At 39.6% G+C, this 19,773-nt stretch overlaps 4 non-coding genes across 4 annotated transcripts; 1 reads left to right on the forward strand and 3 right to left on the reverse strand.

Annotated features, from left to right (window-relative positions):
• Positions 1–8,412: 8,412 nt before the first annotated feature.
• trnan-guu (transfer RNA asparagine (anticodon GUU)) lies at positions 8,413–8,486 on the forward strand. Its single transcript has one exon. It is a non-coding gene; the product is annotated as a tRNA-Asn (tRNA).
• Positions 8,487–8,701: 215 nt separating this feature from the next.
• On the reverse strand, positions 8,702–8,774 carry trnak-cuu (transfer RNA lysine (anticodon CUU)). Its single transcript has one exon. It is a non-coding gene; the product is annotated as a tRNA-Lys (tRNA).
• A 2,282-nt stretch (positions 8,775–11,056) lies between these two features.
• On the reverse strand, positions 11,057–11,128 carry trnaq-uug (transfer RNA glutamine (anticodon UUG)). The gene has a single exon. It is a non-coding gene; the product is annotated as a tRNA-Gln (tRNA).
• A 526-nt stretch (positions 11,129–11,654) lies between these two features.
• Positions 11,655–11,726, reverse strand: trnaq-cug (transfer RNA glutamine (anticodon CUG)). Its single transcript has one exon. It is a non-coding gene; the product is annotated as a tRNA-Gln (tRNA).
• Positions 11,727–19,773: the final 8,047 nt, after the last annotated feature.

The raw sequence follows: 19,773 nt of genomic DNA on the forward strand, positions 1-19,773 counted from the left end.
GTCAAAGTGCAGTGCATATACCCACATACCCGATTCTACACTGACAGCCCTTCAGTTCTGTCCAAATTGGAAGAATGTTCTTTTGGTTTGCGTAGATGTTAAACAAAGCTACTCACCCAACGTGGGGCTCGAACCCATGACCCTGAGATTAAGCGTCTCATGCTCTACTGACTGAGCTAGCCGGGCTTAAGCAGCAGGTCAGAACAGACAGCTCATCGATCAGACCATCAGAGTGATGTAGGTTTAATTCACTAACATCACAACCAGATTAAGAACTAATTCACAGTTTACAAACAAACACAAATTCAGAATAAGTAACAGAAACAGACACAGACTTACTGTCACTTTTAAACTACTACACAATTACTGAACCCACTCCATTATGCTTTACACCTCAGTGTATATTATCTAGAAACAGATGCTCTTCATACAGAAATATGCTTTACATTTGCTTGATGGTAATAACTCTTAGTGAAGTCTTAATGAACAGTTAAAACATCAATTCAGGTTGTTTTTAGTTCAACTGGAAAAAAAAAATTAACAGTAGCTCAACTTCCTAAAACCCAGAATCTACACGTACAAATCCTAGGACCTGAGTCGTATCTGCTCCAGTCAGTGGTTGGCGGCATTAAGCTCAGTCAAGAACTTTAAGAAATATATAGTTTAAACAGAACACACATAAGAACCCACAAAACCTCTTAGATGTGTATTAAGAAAGTCTGAACATAAGAAATGACTAGACAGTGATGTCTGAAGTAGGACTGAGATCTCGGATCATTAAAATAACATGAAACTGCTGCATTTCTGGTGCAATAACAACCAAATTCAGTTTAGGAGCCGCTCATTTCTGCAGATCTTCACTGTAGTGATGGGTCGGTCGCGAACGATCCGGCTCTAAGAGTCGGCTCTTTAAAGTGAACGACGGGATCCGGCTCCTGATTGGGAGCCGATTAGTTTTTTCCCATTTTTTTTTCTGTCAAAACCGCACGTGATTGGTCAAGATACATGGTGGCGTTTGTGTTTACATGTGATGGCACATAGACTGTGTATCTGTCCCCTCAGAGAGAATCTTTTTAACAGGGCAGATCATAACAGAAAGGAGAAACAGGATCAACCCATCAAAGATGAGCTCCTTGGTTTTTCTGAATGCTAATCTTCACTAAATACTTACAAATAATACTGTCACCTGGATTTTCTTTTTGTTTTGCACATTTTCATTTATATTTTGTTGAGTGTGAGTGATGCTTCGTTGATGTTATGCTGTTTCATTCTAGATGCTTCTTTATTTTGTTTTGTTTATTAGGATTTTAACGTCACGTTTTACACTTTGGTTACATTCATGACAGGAACATTCACCTCACTTGCATGTCTTTGGACTGTGGGAGGAAACCGGAGCACCCGGAGGAAACCCACATGGACATGGGAAAGACATGCAAACTCCACACAGAAAGGACCCGGACCACCCCACCTGGGGATCGAACCCAGGACCTTCCTGCTGTGAGGTGACAGTGCCAACCACTTAGCCACCGTGCCGTCCCGCTCTAGATGCAAATGTACAATTAATATACACAATCAGATCTTTTTGTCTAATTGAGATGGGTCTTTGTTTTTGTATTTTATAATTTATTGTTGGAGCACTCTGTTCCATGTTGAGTATATAAATAAAGCAATTTAAATAATAAACATTTAATACAATGTTTTTTTTTTTTACATTAGTAATTCATTTTACATGTAATTTGGTAATAAATTAATTTAAGCAACAAAAAAATCTAAGGAGCCACTTGGGAGCCGAAAGAGCCGGCTCTCTAAAAGGAGCCGAAATTCCCATCACTACTTCACTGAAAGTGTGCAGACTCTCAAATGTTTTTTATGCTGCCATGCAGCTGGTTGAATGTAGTTAGTGTAGAATTATGTACAAAGATTTTAAAAACAAAAACTTAATGGATTAGCTCAATTGGTTAGAGCAGGGGTGCACAACTTCTTTATACCAAGGGCCGATTTCACATAAACACCTAAACCAGAGGGCCACACATTTCATTTTTACAGATCTGTCCACATGAATTTGTAATACAGTTAGGGCTGGGTGATATTGAAAAAAAAAAATCGAGTATTTTCAAGTGTATTATCGAGTCTCGATTGCAATTTCTTTTTTGTTTTTGTATAATGCAATTGAAAATTTTTTATTTAAAAGACGGCAGAAATGCAAAAATAGTAACAGCACCACCTATAATTATCCTTTCAAGGAAATCAAACTTTATAACAATATAACAATAATTAACAATAATTTGAACAAAATAGACATCTTAATTAGCTATATCCTTTATATAAAAAACTCACAAACAACTCACTTTAAATAATGTGCAGCATAAGAAAAGTGCAAAACCACAAACAGTTCTTTACAGGTTTTTTAAAAGGAACTCGAGCTTGTTTACTGTTTCCACCATATAAGTGAGTCTGTATCAGTATCTACACTGGGGGACATCAAGTAAACACTCAGCTCAGCTTTGATTTTGTCCTCTTGTGATTGGGGAGTGGATGGAGGGGGCACGTTCCACGTCTAACCATATGGACTACAATTTCCATGAGCCCCTGGACTGTCACGTGACTATAACATGTCCCCGGTCAGCCAATCCTGATCGCGCTCACCGTCTCCGGAGTTTTGATTCAGTTCAGCTGTGTTCGGTTCCATGAATCTTATTTAAACTCTTCTGTTTGAGTCTCGTTGTGAAGTTTTGCCGATCGTGTTTGTGTCCTTATTTCTAAATCTAACCGTTACCGTGTATAATCCTTGCTGTCTTCCGTTTCCTGCCTGTCTGTTTATCCTCTGGTTTTGGATTTTGTACACTGTTTTTGCCCTTTTGATATTAAACTTTCCCTGATGTATATTCCGCGAGCGTCTGGTCAGTTTCTGCTTCATGACATGTTGGTATTTTAATTAAAATATAAAGTATGTAAACAATCGCGATTGTCACATTTCTAACATCATGTGAAAACGTTCATTCGAATTAATCATGAAAATCGCCCAGCAGTAAATACAGTTATATCAAATCAGGTAGTTAGAAGAAATGTGTTGGTCAGTGGGAGATACTGCAGCATCTTTCTGACACCAGCTGATTAATGTGGTCGCAAGCACAGCAGACATGAGAAAATACCTGTATGTCCATTCAGGGTTAAATTTCCTCTGCTCGAGATCCACTTTACTTTTTTTACTCGTACTTGGTTTGGACAAACACATGGTACCGCTGAGGTAACTTGTATTTACATCATTTACTTTTCGGTCGCAATTTCATGGAATTACCCGGTGAATTTAAAGTGACAGCATCATTTATTTAAAAATGCATCAGCACTTTATTTGGCGGGCCGGATCGAGAGTTTTGCCGGGCCGGATCTGGCCCACGGGCCGTATGTTGTGCACCCCTGCTTTAGACTGTTGTAATGGGCTGTTGTTATTGTTATAAACTGAAGCTACTGTGGCACCAGGCAGCAAAAAGTTATTTTGAATTCCTACAGTAAAATTATCTCAAAACCACAAGATTAGTACCAGAGTAAGTGTTTTTCATGGATGTCGGGGTGGCACCTGATAACAATTTGTTTTGTTTATTTTATTGCTTTTCAAAAAGTGGTATTAACAACCGAACAGACACTTCACATGAGTTCGAGATCCGACCACATCAAATTCCTCCAGTAAAAATGTCTGAAATGTATTTCATTAATAACAGAGTCGATGCTCTTCTTGAACTGAGTGGATTTTGTGCATCAGAACGCGGTAAATAATGTTTATTAAACTGTAAACAGCAGTTTTACCCTCTTTAACGCTTTGGGTACCGTAATACATGGTTTAGAGGTACAGTAACATGTTTAGTGTAGATGGTGCAGTGATAATTAAGTACACAATTAAGGACACTCGCTTACACTTTTCACCTGACTGTGACTATAAAACTCTACAGTTCAACTGTAAACAAAGTTCAACTGTAAACAATGTACAACTATAAACAAAGTTCAACTGTAAACAAAATTCAACTGTAAACAAAGTTCAACTGTAAACAAAGTTCAACTGTAAACAAAGTTCAACTGTAAACAACGTACAACTGTAAACAAAGTTCAACTGTAAACAAAGTTCAACTATAAACAAAGTTCAACTATAAACACAGTTCAACTATAAACAAAGTTCAACTATAAACAAAGTTCACCTGGGGGGTATTCCAGAAAGCAGGTTTAACAAACTTCAAACTTAAACATGAACTCTGAGTTGACTTATCTCATCGTGTCATAGCCGGAGTTTTCGGTTCCAGAAAAGCGGTTCAGGGTTAGATTACTCAAGTCTGAGTAGATTGAACCCAGCAGAAGCGCGTTCACGGTTACCTATAAACAAGCATTCTAAATGGTGTGGCGATAAATAGATTCATCATGGATGTGAATGAAAGAAAAAGTAGTCCGTCGTATTTTACACCAATAGAACTGTTATTTTTAATGTTTGCATGTGCAGATCATGAAAATGTTTTAAATGTAAAAGTAATACAGCAGCGTCCGTAAAAAAAGGACGTCGCAAATGGCAAAAAAAAGTTAGAGTTTAAATTAATAAAAAAAACGTAACCATAATTAAACATTTAGCAGAAGGATAGGGTAAAATTGTTTAATATGTCAGTTGTAATATTTGCCTCGATTAAAAAAAAAATTGTTTCGTTCATTTACTCAATCTAGGTGTAATCCAAGTGGAATCAGATGCACATGGCAGCAGATAAAAATGAAACACAAAAACTGTCTATGTTCAAGGCATGTTCATTACATGTAAATCATTAGTCTGTAGTGCATAAACTGTGGAATATTAAGAACTGCATTGGTGCAGTCTGAACACTTTATATTGCCATCTCTCCAGTGATTGGTGGAGTGGTTTTGAGCCTCCTGCAATTGTTAGTGATCTAAATGTTCCTATAGATCCTAATAAATATAAATAATGTTCTTTAATACAAAAAAAAAAAAAACCCACTGTTGTAGGATGATAAAGAAACCATCTCCTCTGCCTCAGAGTGGGATGATACTGGGAGGCCTACAGAGGTACAGTATATGTTGAACATAGAGCATGGCATTTCATTTGATCTACCATTATAATGTGTGTGTGACTGTCCTCTAAAAGAATGTGATGGGCAGTTCCGAATCAAATGAGGGACCATCCACCTCCAAAACTCAGCTTAGAACAGTAAAAATGTCTTACCAAATATCTGAAATATTTAGAACACATTAAGCTATGTTTGATCATAACATGCTATGTTTGATCATAACATGCTATTTTTGTCTCTTTCTTTCAAGTTGGGTGTAAATGATCTATACAAGGTCCATCTGGAGAAACAAATTGCAAAGTGTGATCCTCAGGTGGAGCATATAAAACAGACAAGGCTAGAAATTCAGTTGCTTGAATTTAAGATGGGTGTCGGTGTTCTTACTAAAGAATAAGGACAAGGAAATGAATTTGTTGCACTGTTTTATTTTCAGTGATCATGCACAGAGCCTGACCATTTGGCTTCAATATTTGTAATGTGGGTAGCATCACATAAGATCTTGATGGAGAACAATAAGTTGCAGAATGTGTATTAAATGTTACACTGTTTTATTTAAAACATTTGTTTATTTTTTAAGATAAGGGTCACTACCTGTACGTGGAGGGATATTCTGTCTGCTGTTCACCTAATCCTTTTCATTTTCTGCTGGTGCTTTAATGGGAATGTGGGCTCCATCCATGCAGCCACTAACCCTTGGGAATCCTTAAGATGGTGCAGAGCAATTTTTTTATTACTTTTCAGTTTTTATCTTTATTATTAAAGACAAACCTGCTATTCTGTGGCATTCATCTTTGATGTTTATTACAGACAAACAAGAGTTTCAATGCTAGGCATACTTTTGGATGGACCAACATACAAAAATGCATAAAGTCTGCAAAGAAGTGAGGGCTGATCCACAAAGTGTAATATTGCAAATGTGTAAAAAATAATACTTGAATAGACCCATAACAGGGCAGTTGCAACATTCATCGATATGTAGTAAAATCATTCTTTGACATAATTTTGCAAAGACTTTCTTGTGTACAGATAGGGTTTTCATTCATTAATGTGACTGTATATATACACATATATAGGCCCTGTTTTAAGTAACAATCATGTTTGGGGTTAATTACTACAATTAATTTAAACCACAAATGATTTTAGCTTACTAAACTGTGTGTGTGTTTAAGGTATTCTATATTAATCCATAACATTCCATTCATAATGTTATAATTAATGCTATAACAAGCCTTTTTATTAATATTGTGATTAATAATGTTGCAACTGCCCCTTGTTGCAACCGTCCCCTCTCTCCCGAATTGACTGACTGATAAAAACGGAAAGGTTTGCAGAGAAATTAATCGGGAAATGACTAATCTGAGTTTAATGACTCGTTTCCGATTAAGATCTCTTCGAATACTTAGCGCGTTTGTATCCACTGGATCCTGGAGTAAAGGACATGCCGGGTTTACATGAGGAAAGTATGTGTAACTCCGGGTTAGGTTTAAGTTAACCTGCCAGCGAGCAGGTTAGCTTCAGAGCGTTAGTTGCCCTTAAACCCTTAAAACTTTTTGACTTTTATTCGTGAGCACAACATTAGAAAATGTGTGAGTGTGTGTGTGTGGTGTACAGTACCTGAATAAATTTGGTTACAGTATGTATACTGACTGTAGTGCAGTAACAGATAGAGGTGCAGTATAAGGGTAACAGTGAGTGTCAGTATGTTCTGTGTGCAGTATAGTGCAGTGAATGTGCAGTATGAATTACATTTGGGTTCATTAGGGATGATCAGGATTATATTCAGAGATCTTAGAACCTCATCACATTCATGCACGTGTCTTTCTTTTACAGATTAAGTGTTTTGGTTTTTGTGGAGGTACGACTGGAAAGGAAACTGTAACAAACGACCTGGTAAATCATCATGGGTAAGTTTTTTTAAATTAATATTAAAACTGATCTCACTCATTAAGTCTCCTCTCCTACAGCCGAGACGAACTTGAGACCACACCCAACGGAAGGTGACGAAGACGGCGGAGGAAGAGACGACAAAAACGAAGATGCCGGTCCGGTATCTTAGCAAGGCTAAAGAGCCCCTTACAAACCACCGCTAACAAGTCTGTTTGTCACGAACCTCAGGTCGCTTTCAAACGATGGATGAACTGAGACTAAGTTTACCATCGCCAACATCTATACAGAAAACGTGTATGATGATAATCACAGAATCTTGGCTTAATCCAGATGTGCCAGATGCAGCTATTGAATTAGTAGGCTGCTTAATCCACCAGAGAGACAGAAACAAAGACTCCGGTAAGAGTCACAGAGAGGGCGTGTGCTTCTATATAATACCTGGTGCTGTGTCTATTCCAACATCACTAGAGGATACAGAGCAGAGCAAAGATCTTCAAACAGCTAACAGCGTCTCGCTGGCAGAGGATCTAAATAATTTCTTTGCCCGCTTTGAGGCACAAGGGATGGATCCAGCTGCTGTAACCACACCAGCTACCAGTGAGCACTCTCTTACTGTACAGACGAACCTTTAGATCTGTGAATGTCAGAAAGGCTGCAGGGCCTGATGGGATCCCAGGAAGAGAACTCAGAGACTGTGCCCACCAGTAAAATCTTCAGCATGTCCATGAGAACCTCACTCCCTTAAACATCAAAGGAGAAGAAGTGGAAAGAGTCTCCAGCTTCAAGTTTCTGGGAAGCCACATCATAGAGGACCTCACCTGGACCACAAACACCACCTGAAAACACTCAGGAAAACCAACCTGAACATGGAGCTTTTGGTGGCATTCTACCACTGCTCTGTGGAGAGCATACTGACCTACTGCATTAATGCATGGTCTCAAATAGGACGGAGATCTCGGATCATTAAAATAACACGAAACTGCTGCATTTCTGGTGCAATAACAACCAAATTCAGTTTAGGAGCCGCTCATTTCTGCAGATCTTCACTGAAAGTGTGCAGACTCTCTAATGGTTTTTGTGCTGCCATGCAGCTGCTTGAATGGAGTTAGTGTAGAATTATGTACAAAGATCTAAAGAGTGTAGATAAAGAGTGTAGATGAACCGGCTGGTTAGCTCAGTTGGTTAGAGCATGGTGCTAATAATGCCAAGGTCGTGGGTTCGATCCCCATATGGGTCACACCCACTTTTGGACTTAAACTAACAAACAAGTGATCCTTCTCTAACTACCAGATCCTATTAACCTGGGCTTCAGACGTTGTCTCTGACAAGTGTGAGATCTTTTTACTGCCCCTCTCATTCAGGTCAGAAACATGCCATTATTTCAATTTACCAAACTTAATTGCCCTTCTGTAAAAGTTAGCAAGTCATGTGACTCATGTGTACTGTCCAATGAAACATCTCTGCATGTGTCTCTGTGGCGCAATCGGTTAGCGCGTTCGGCTGTTAACCGAAAGGTTGGTGGTTCGAGCCCACCCAGGGACGAGTGTCTTTTATTGCACAACCTGCCTGTTGATGAAACGGATGTGAGACACAACAACAATGTGTAATCACACAGAATAGTGAAAATAAGTAACTGAAAACATCCAGTAAACAACAGTCCTACAAGCACAAATATCCACCTGATAAGTCACTGGAGACCGGCTGTCCAAAGTGGAAGAACGTTCTTTTGGTTTCCGTAGATGTTAAATGAAGATACTCGCTCAACGTGGGACTCGAACCCACGACCCTGAGATTAAGAGTCTCATGCTCTACCAACTGAGCTAGCCGGGCTTAAGCAGCATGTTAGAACAGACAGCTCATCGGTCAGACCATCAGAGAGATGTAGGTTTAATTCACTAACATCACGACCAGATTAAGAACTAATTCACGGTTTACAAACAAACACAATTCAGAATAAGTAACAGAAACAGACACAGACTTACTGTCACTTTTAAACTACTACCTTGACTTGTGTTGAGTTATGAGATTTGCAGTATGATGTTGTTTGGTGTTTGTTAGTGATGAATAGAAGGCTGGTCTATAGAATTTACAATTAATGCCAACTTCAGTGGTTATACAGTTTAAAAAAGTTTTATAAGATGGGCTGTCCTAAAATGACACATAACACATCCCTAAATGCGAGGGTTGGTGGATTTTGTTTCTTCTCTTGATGGAGTGCTGAAAGAGCACACTGAGAATGCCACTGTGTTTAAGGGAACTTCAAAAACTGTGCAGAATGAGCTACTGGACTGTATGTTGTCTGTTCTGAAGGAACATATAATCAAAGAAGCCCAGGGCAGCGATTTTCTTTCAATCCAGGCAGATGAGACAATGGATATTGCCACGCAGTGCCAGCTTGTTCTTGTACTACGCTATATTGATGCTAAAAACAATGTGCAGGAAAGATTTTTTGAGTTCATCCCTTTGCAGTCGGCCACTGCTGATTCCATTGCTACAGCCCTAAAAGAACGTCTTGCAGCTATCCTGCCTGAGGATCAAAAGGGTAAGCTCATCTGCCAGGCATATGATGGAGCCAGCGTGATGAGGGGTGCCACTGCAGGTGTTCAGAAGAAGATACAAGACATGTACCCAAATGCACACTACATCCACTGCTACGCACATCAGCTCAATCTGATAATGCAGCAGGCTACTTCTCACATAACCAAAGTGAGAATTTTTTTTTCTAACCTTGGTGGATTTGCCAGCTTTTTTTCCAGATCACCCAAGCGCACAAGTATTCTTGATAAAGTTGTGGCGCACAGACTACCAGCATCCAGCAATATCAGATGGAACTTTCACAGCCGTACCATCAATACTGTGTTTGAACACAGAGAGGACCTCATTCGCTGTTTTGAAAGCATACGAGACTCTGGTGACTTTGACCCCATTACTGTCAGAGAGGCAGGTGCGTTTGCCATGCTACTGGAGGATCAGGATTTTAAGTTCTTTCTGCAGCTTTTCCACCATATCATGCCTCATGTGGACCTCCTCTATTCCAAACTCCAGAAGAAGGTCATAGATTCAGTTTGTATCAAGGAGAGCATTCAGCAGTTCCTGCAGGACATTCAAAAGATCAGGTAATAGTTGTACATTTTCCTCTTTTGTTTATTAGTATTATTGTTATTATTATTTTTATTGTAATTTTTTTCCTTTGCAGAAATTCTCTCCATTCCATGGTTAAACAAAGCAGTGAAGGTAGCGGTCAGCCAGTAAAGAAGCGTCGGACACTGAGTGTAGAAGACCATGAAAGGATTGCTGCAGAGGTGAGTTGTGGAAGTCACAGTCCAATTAGATTTGTTTAGAGCTGTTTCTATGCTATGCATGAATGATCAGTGTATGTTGGTGTAATGCTTGTCAGCAATATATGTTATTATTCTTGCTGTACTGCAATATATGGGTAATATGGAATAAAACAAATTCTCATAACATTTGGTTCCTGAATTTTCTATAAACCTGTTCCACAAAAATTCTGTTCCAAAAATGCTTGAAAATGGCAGCAAACTCATTTCTATGACTTGATCTATGACTAAATTTGAACAGTGATAGAAAAATAACTATTTAGATGTGAAATAAATAAATTATGATCACCATAATTTTCATGTTTATCCTTCTCTAGGTCTGTAATATCATACTGGGACAACAAGTATTTTCAGAGACTGTCACTCTCCTGAAGATCCTCATCACCACACCCATGACCACAGCAGAAGCTGAAAGGTGCTTGTCAACCTTGAAAAGAATTAAAACTATTCTGAGAAACTCTATGACCCAGGACAGGCTGAATGCATTGGCCATGCTGTCAATAGAGAAGAGACTAGTGACTGAGATTACTGACTTTAACCATAATGTCATTGAGAAATTTGCAAGACAGAAGGAAAGGTGTTCAAATAGTGCTATTTTTAAAGGCTAGTTTTTTTATTGTTTTGTTTTTAATTTGTTGTTTTGTTTGCACCCCCTCAAATTTTTTAGCACCAGCCGCCACTGCTTTTGGTGTTACAATTCGGCATAGAGCAGTCATATGTGGAACACTATTCTCTACTCAGCATTGATAACAGTGTTTTTACCTAAATAAAGCCAGGTTCCACCGAGATTTGAACTCAGATCACTGGATTCAAAGTCCAGAGTGCTAACCATTACACCATGGAACCACACAGTGAGATCTTACTTAAGCCCAAAAGTTAATAACTAGTCATTTAAGAACAAGTTGGCTGTTAGATGGCGCTGTAAACAATGATTAGCGATTATATTTTGGGATGGAGCAGTCACATGTGGAACACTATAACACTACTAGTGCTATTATGATATTCAAGCTGGATGAATGGATGGAAATTAACATGTCATTTAAGGTGACTCTAAACTAGCACAAGCAATTGTGATGCTCTGTTCTACTGCACATGCGCTGAATGCTACCATCCTGAAACTGCTAATGTTTCAGTATGGCCAGTGATAGCTCAGTGGTTAAAGTACTGGACTAGTAAGCAGAAGGTTGCCGGTTCAAGCCCCGCCACCACCAAGTTGCCACTGTTGGGTCCCTGAGCAAGGCCCTTAACCCTCAATTGCTCATTGTGTAAGTCGCTTTGGATAAAAGCGTCTGCTAAATGCTGAAAATGTAAAATGTAAAATGTAATGTTTCTCAATCTTGGACCTCACACCGGGCCCCAAATAAAAGCAGTAAGGTCCCACCGAGATTTGAACTCGGATCGCTGGATTCAGAGTCCAGAGTGCTAACCATTACACCATGGAACCCTGACACCAAGAAAACTAAACGTAATGATTAGCCATTTGCTAAGTAAATAAAGAAAAGCTACACAACTTCAGACTTTACTTTTACATCTCAAGTGATTTAAACTTACGTGATTGATATAATTGATTGAAATCAATTAAACAAACTGAGGTAATTTAGAAGTTTTAAACACAAAATAAAAGTAATTTTAGTTAAACATTGCCACCCAGGTATCAAAATCACAACAAAACGTTCCACTGTTGGAAAATTGCACCAAGTTCAGGACTCAGTTGGCCGGTAGATGGCGCTGTAAACCCACTTTAGGACTTAAACTAACAAACAAGTGATCCTTCTCTAACTAGCAGGTCCCATTGACCTGTGCTTCAAACGTTGTCTCTGACAAGTGTGAGGTCGTTTTAATGCCCCTCTCATTCAGGTCAGAAACATGTGATTATTTTTATTTGCCAAACTTAATTGCCCTGCTGTAAAAGTTAGCAAGTCATGTGACCCGTGTGTACCGTCCAATGAAACAGCTGGGCCTGCGTCTCTGTGGCGCAATCGGTTAGCGCGTTCGGCTGTTAACCGGAAGGTTGGTGGTTCGAGACGACCCAGCTAACACAGAACGTTCCCGTAACGTTAGATTTTGGTTCCCCTATGGTTATTTTTAGGGAACCATCCCATAACGTTATGATAACGTTCTATTTTCGTTAAAAACGAAACGTTCCGGGAACTATGAAACCTAACGTTCTCTCATGGTTTTATGAAAACTAACAGAGAACGTTATCTAAAAGTTCCCTTAAGGTTTTCTTTCTTATGTGTATAAAGTAACGTTCCAGTAATGTTCCCAGAAGGTTTCTAAGTTAACCCAGCTAGCACAATCATCTGACCCATGTTGAACAGCGTCACCATAGCAACAGTGTGATGCGAGCCGTTGAAAATGAGGACTCGTTCGTTCGTGTGAGGTAAATAAACATTTAATCTTAACAACTTTTTACTTAGTAAAATGTAAGGAGAAAGTCTATTAATGAGTTTTGAATTAAGATAGAGAGCAATTTGGAAATGGAAACTGTTAGGTAATGTTATCTAGTGAGTTTCAGGTTAACTGGTAGTCTGAACTGAAACACTTCAGGTAACGTTAGCTAAAAGGCTAACAGTTTCTAGCATTAGACAACAGCTGCTAAATAATTGAAGCTCATTGAATACTGTAGATAACGTTAACTTAAAAGCTACAATAAGCAACAAGAACAACAACAATAATAGTAATACAATAATAAGCAACAGACGACCTACCATCTCTGACTACATCCACAAGGTGGACCAACAAAGCAGGTGTGTATAATATAAGAGTGGACAGTGAGTGGACACGGTATTTGAAAACTCCAGCAGCGATGCTGTGTCTGATCCACTCATACCAGCACAACACACACTAACACACCACCACCATGTCAGTGTCACTGCAGTGCTGAGAATGATCCACCACCTAAATAATACCTGCTCTGAGGTGGTCATGTGGAGGTCCTGACTATTGAAGAACAGGGTAAAAGGGGGTAACAAAGTATGCAGAGTAACTGATGGACGACAGTGGAACTGTAGAGCTACAAAGTGCTTCTATAGATAGATAACTTTATTAATCCCATAGGGAAAGTCAGTAAATGGTTAGTAAACTATATGGTTAGTGGAGCTGATAGAAAAAGAGTATACATACAAGGAGGTTTAATGTTATGGCTGATCATATATAGTTTTATAACCCAAAGGTTGTCCCTTGTATTTTTTGTAGATATTCAAGTGTCCACTACCATCACTGAGCCACATTTGCTTATTCACCTCTCATACATGAGTAAAAACTATGAACACTACTCTGCAGCATCAAACAGCCGGTGTAGATCATCAGCCAAGGTTCAGCAAGAAGGTTCTGGGTTCGATCCCCAGGTGGGGCGGTCTGGGTCCTTTCTGTGTTGTTTGCATGTTCTCCCCATGTCCGTGCAGGTTTCATCCAGGTGCTCCGGTTTCCTCCCACAGTCCAAAGATATGCAAGTGAGGTGAATTGGAGACACTAAATTGTTCATGACTGTGTTTGATATAACCTTGTGACCTGATGAATGTTGTGTAATGAGTAACTACCGTTCCTGTCATGAATGTAACCAAAGTGTAAAACATGATGTTAAAATCCTAATAAACAAACAAACATTGCTTCTTTATATTGTTTATATACAGTATATACAGTGTATCACAAAAGTGAGTACACCCCTCACATTTCTGCAGATATTTAAGTATATCTTTTCATGGGACAACACTGACAAAATGACACTTTGACACAATGAAAAGTAGTCTGTGTGCAGCTTATATAACAGTGTAAATTTATTCTTCCCTCAAAATAACTCAATATACAGCCATTAATGTCTAAACCACCGGCAACAAAAGTGAGTACACCCCTAAGAGACTACACCCCTAAATGTCCAAATTGAGCACTGCTTGTCATTTTCCCTCCAAAATGTCATGTGATTTGTTAGTGTTACTAGGTCTCAGGTGTGCATAGGGAGCAGGTGTGTTCAATTTAGTAGTACAGCTCTCACACTCTCTCATACTGGTCACTGAAAGTTACAACATGGCACCTCATGGCAAAGAACTCTCTGAGGATCTTAAAAGACGAATTGTTGCGCTACATGAAGATGGCCAAGGCTACAAGAAGATTGCCAACACCCTGAAACTGAGCTGCAGCACAGTTGCCAAGATCATCCAGCGTTTTAAAAGAGCAGGGTCCACTCAGAACAGACCTTGCGTTGGTCGTCCAAAGAAGCTGAGTGCACGTGCTCAGCGTCACATCCAACTGCTGTCTTTGAAAGATAGGCGCAGGAGTGCTGTCAGCATTGCTGCAGAGATTGAAAAGGTGGGGGGTCAGCCCGTCAGTGCTCAGACCATACGCCGCACACTACATCAAATTGGTCTGCATGGCTGTCACCCCAGTAGGAAGACTCTTCTGAAGTCTCTACACAAGAAAGCCCGCAAACAGTTTGCTGAAGACATGTCAACAAAGGACATGGATTACTGGAACCATGTCCTATGGTCTGATGAGACCAAGATTAATTTGTTTGGTTCAGATGGTCTCAAGCATGTGTGGTGGCAATCAGGTGAGGAGTACAAAGATAAGTGTGTCATGCCTACAGTCAAGCATGGTGGTGGGAATGCCATGGTCTGGGGCTGCATGAGTGCAGCAGGTGTTGGGGAGTTACATTTCATTGAGGGACACATGAACTCCAATATGTACTGTGAAATACTGAAGCAGAGCATGATCCCCTCCCTCCGGAAACTGGGTCGCAGGGCAGTGTTCCAGCATGATAATGACCCCAAACACACCTCTAAGACGACCACTGCTTTATTGAAGAGGCTGAGGGTAAAGGTGATGGACTGGCCAAGCATGTCTCCAGACCTAAACCCAATAGAACATCTTTGGGGCATCCTCAAGCGGAAGGTGGAGGAGCGCAAAGTCTCGAATATCCGCCAGCTCCGTGATGTCGTCATGGAGGAGTGGAAAAGCATTCCAGTGGCAACCTGTGAAGCTCTGGTAAACTTCATGCCCAGGAGAGTGAAGGCAGTTCTGGGAAATAATGGTGGCCACACAAAATATTGACACTTCAGGAACTTTCACTAAGGGGTGTACTCACTTTTGTTGCCGGTGGTTTAGACATTAATGGCTGTATATTGAGTTATTTTGAGGGAAGAATAAATTTACACATATAAGCTGCACACAGACTACTTTTCATTGTGTCAAAGTGTCATTTTGTCAGTGTTGTCCCATGAAAAGATATACTTAAATATCTGCAGAAATGTGAGGGGTGTACTCACTTTTGTGATACACTGTATATACAGTATATATATATATATATATATATATATATATATATATATATACAGTATATATATATATATATATATATATATATATATATATATATATATATATATATATATATATATATTAGGGCTGTCAAACGATAAAATTTTTTAATCGCGATTAATCTCAGAATTTTACATAGTTAATCGCGATTAATCGCATAAAAAAAAATCTGTGTAAATGTTATAGAAAACAAGGATTTTAAGTGAAATGTTACAATTAAAATGGTGAACACATTTATGCTAAATGTACTGATGTTAAAAACTGCTGGGACAAGAGAAAACTGTAAGGGAGTTTTATTCACTCACATATTAGGCAGTAATACTATCTAGCAGAGACCCTTGACTTCGTATATATGTCAGATGCGTAGTTATTGTAACAGACTTTTCTGTGGTTGTATCGTGACGATGGTTTGATGGACGTTTCTACACGAAGTGAGTGTGTTTTCACTAGGCATGCATCGATACCATTTTTTCCCAACCGAGTACAAGTACATGTATTTTTGTACTCGCCGATACCTATTTAGAATGATGCAATCTGGAGCATTATGGAATAGTTTAGTTTTTAGTGTAAAATAGTGCAGTGGAACAGTTGCTTGCCATCACTAATTGTAAAAAAAAAAACACCGCACAGACATCATTGAGAAAGCTTCTGACAAGCTAACGTAAACGTTCATTAATAAACGCACGTAATTAACGTTGTGCACATCATACATGCGATGCGATTCTGCTGATTGAAATATTTACTTTAAAAAGATAATACAGTCCGATCCCATCTGAGCCGATTCTATCAGCACGTTCGTGGTTCACCTCGGTAAATCGTAAACGACTCTGAGTCGACTCCCGCTCTGTGGTAATAACCAGTATAATTAAGCCTGAGCTTTATAAGGTAAGCGAGTCACACAAAATGTTCTGTAGTATTTGGTGTTTATTTACAACCGCATCATTCATCATAACAGTAAACACAGAGAGATGACTGAGAAAAGAAACTTACGCTGCGCTTACAATGAATCGATTCTTGAATCACTTGTATCGACACTGTGAACAGAGAATTGAACACAAACAGCGGTCGCTGCTTTTGTAACCGGTTATCTTCACTGTTAGCTCTATTTTTAAGGGGTTTTTTTTGTCAAACGGAACTAAATAACATTAAACGTGCGTGTGAGTGTGGTCAGTGAGAATAATTCAATCTGTCTCCCGTGGGTGAAAAATGAATTGCTTTAGTTTTAGAAGTGAAAAAATCTCGTAATGTAATTAGTGCGTTAACGGCACTATTTTTTTTAATCTCGTTAAATTGAGATTGCGTTAATGCGTTATTATCGCGTTAACTTCGACAGCCCTAATATATATATATAAATATATATATATATATATATATATATATATATATATATATATATATATATATATACAGTGTATCACAAAAGTGAGTACACCCCTCAAATTTCTGCAAATATTTTATTATATCTTTTCATGGGACAACACTATAGACATGAAACTTGGATATAACTTAGAGTAGTCAGTGTACAGCTTGTATAGCAGTGTAGATTTACTGTCTTCTGAAAATAACTCAACACACAGCCATTAATGTCTAAATGGCTGGCAACATAAGTGAGTACACCCCACAGTGAACATGTCCAAATTGTGCCCAAAGTGTCAATATTTTGTGTGACCACCATTATTATCACTGCCTTAACCCTCCTGGGCATGGAATTCACCAGAGCTGCACAGGTTGCTACTGGAATCCTCTTCCACTCCTCCATGATGACATCACGGAGCTGGTGGATGTTAGACACCTTGAACTCCTCCACCTTCCACTTGAGGATGCGCCACAGGTGCTCAATTGGGTTTAGTCCATCACCTTTACCTTCAGCTTCCTCAGCAAGGCCGTTGTCATCTTGGAGGTTGTGTTTGGGGTCGTTATCCTGTTGGAAAACTGCCATGAGGCCCAGTTTTCGAAGGGAGGGGATCGTGCTCTGTTTCAGAATGTCACAGTACATGTTGGAATTCATGTTTCCCTCAATGAACCGCAGCTCCCCAGTGCCAGCAACACTCATGCAGCCCAAGACCATGATGCTACCACCACCATGCTTGACTGTAGGCAAGATACAGTTGTCTTGGTACTTCTCACCAGGGTGCCGCCACACATGCTGGACACCATCTGAGCCAAACAAGTTTATCTTGGTCTCGTCAGACCACAGGGCATTTCAGTAATCCATGTTCTTGGACTGCTTGTCTTCAGCAAACTGTTTGCTGGCGTATGGTCTGAGCACTGACAGGCTGACCTCCCACATCTTCAACCTCTGCAGCAATGCTGGCAGCACTCATGTGTCTATTTTTTAAAGCCAACCTCTGGATATGACGCCGAACACGTGGACTCAACTTCTTTGGTCGACCCTGGCGAAGCCTGTTCCGAGTGGAACCTGTCCTGGAAAACCGCTGTATGACCTTGGCCACCATGCTGTAGCTCAGTTTCAGGGTGTTAGCAATCTTCTTATAGCCCAGGCCATCTTTGTGGAGAGCAACAATTCTATTTCTCACATCCTCAGAGAGTTCTTTGCCATGAGGTGCCATGTTGAATATCCAGTGGCCAGTATGAGAGAATTGTACCCAAAACACCAAATTTAACAGCCCTGCTCCTCATTTACACCTGGGACCTTGACACATGACACCAGGGAGGGACAACGACACATTTGGGCACAATTTGGACATGTTCACTGTGGGGTGTACTCACTTATGTTGCCAGCTATTTAGACATTAATGGCTGTGTGTTGAGTTATTTTCAGAAGACAGTAAATCTACACTGCTATACATATATAAGCTGTACACAGACTACTCTAAATTATATCCAAGTTTCATGTCTATAGTGTTGTCCCATGAAAAGATATAATTATTATTATAGTTATTTTCTATGTATAGTATTCATATAGCTGTTATTTTGGTTCACTTTTGTAATTGGTCTTATTTATAATATCCTGATTATTATTATTATTAAACTTGGCCAGTGATAGCTCAGTGGTTAAGGTACTGGACTAGTAAACAGAAGGTTGCCGGTTCAAGCCCCGCCACCACCAAGTTGCCACTGTTGGGTCCCTGAGCAAGGCCCTTAACCCTCAATTGCTCATTGTGTAAGTCGCTTTGGATAAAAGCGTCTGCTAAATGCTGAAAATGTAAATGTATACTACTTGCTGCAATTATCTTAATAAAATACTTTCTACTGCACAATCTGTAGTTAATCTGTAGCATCTGTAGTTAATCTGTAGTATAAATGTACTATTTTATCTATGAGGATGTGAAAGGAGAAGAAAACGGTAAATAAATAGTATCGCAGTGTTTCGGGGGCTATTCCGGCCCAGTTATGGGAGAGTCGGCGGAGATCTGGCATCCGGATTTGGGCCAGTGTATTTGGCCCGATTCTGGGCAGTCATTCAAAAAGAGTCAGAGCCGACACGGGCTGCCGATGTTACCGGAGTGTTATTGCAAGGTTGTCTAAAGTTTTCAATAATTTAAAGGTTAGTACAAGGTTCCCTTAAGGTTTCAATAATTTTAAGGTTACGGGAACGTTAGGGGAACGTTCCCACAACTATAATGCACAACCAAATGGGTACGTTCTATTTCCGTAAAGAAAACTTTCCCGAGGAACCAAAATGATCCGTTCCCAGAACGTTCTGGTAACCAAAAACTAACGTTCCCGGAACGTTCTGGGAACCAAAAATTCTTAGCTGGGGAAACAGTTGCAGGATGAGACATACATAAAAAGTAGATGTGTGTGTATTATTTAAAATTACACTGAATGATAATTGATTACCTTCAAATAATTGTGCAGCATGTGTTCCTGATTTACATTCAGTTAACAAGTAAAGAAGGACCCACCGCGACCCTGGCCAGGTTCCATCTCTCTCTCTCTCTCTCTCTCTCTCTCTCTCCTTTAGTTCAGCAGAAGTGAAACTGATCTGATCCTGTTCTGTTCGAGTGTGGATCTGTTCCGTGTCTGTGTTTGTAGTTTTGTTGATAATTGAAGTTGATGAACGCAGGTGAGTTTATACATTTCCACACTTCTGTACATTACTGTGTATTGTTACTTTATGTAGTTCAGATTGTTGATTTGATTTAAACACACTTGTTTTGAACAGAACACTCACGAACTAAACCAGGAAGTCTTGGACATTCGCCAGACAT

Source organism: Trichomycterus rosablanca, unplaced genomic scaffold (assembly GCF_030014385.1).
Source record: "Trichomycterus rosablanca isolate fTriRos1 unplaced genomic scaffold, fTriRos1.hap1 scaffold_291, whole genome shotgun sequence".
Classification (NCBI taxonomy): domain Eukaryota; kingdom Metazoa; phylum Chordata; class Actinopteri; order Siluriformes; family Trichomycteridae; genus Trichomycterus; species Trichomycterus rosablanca.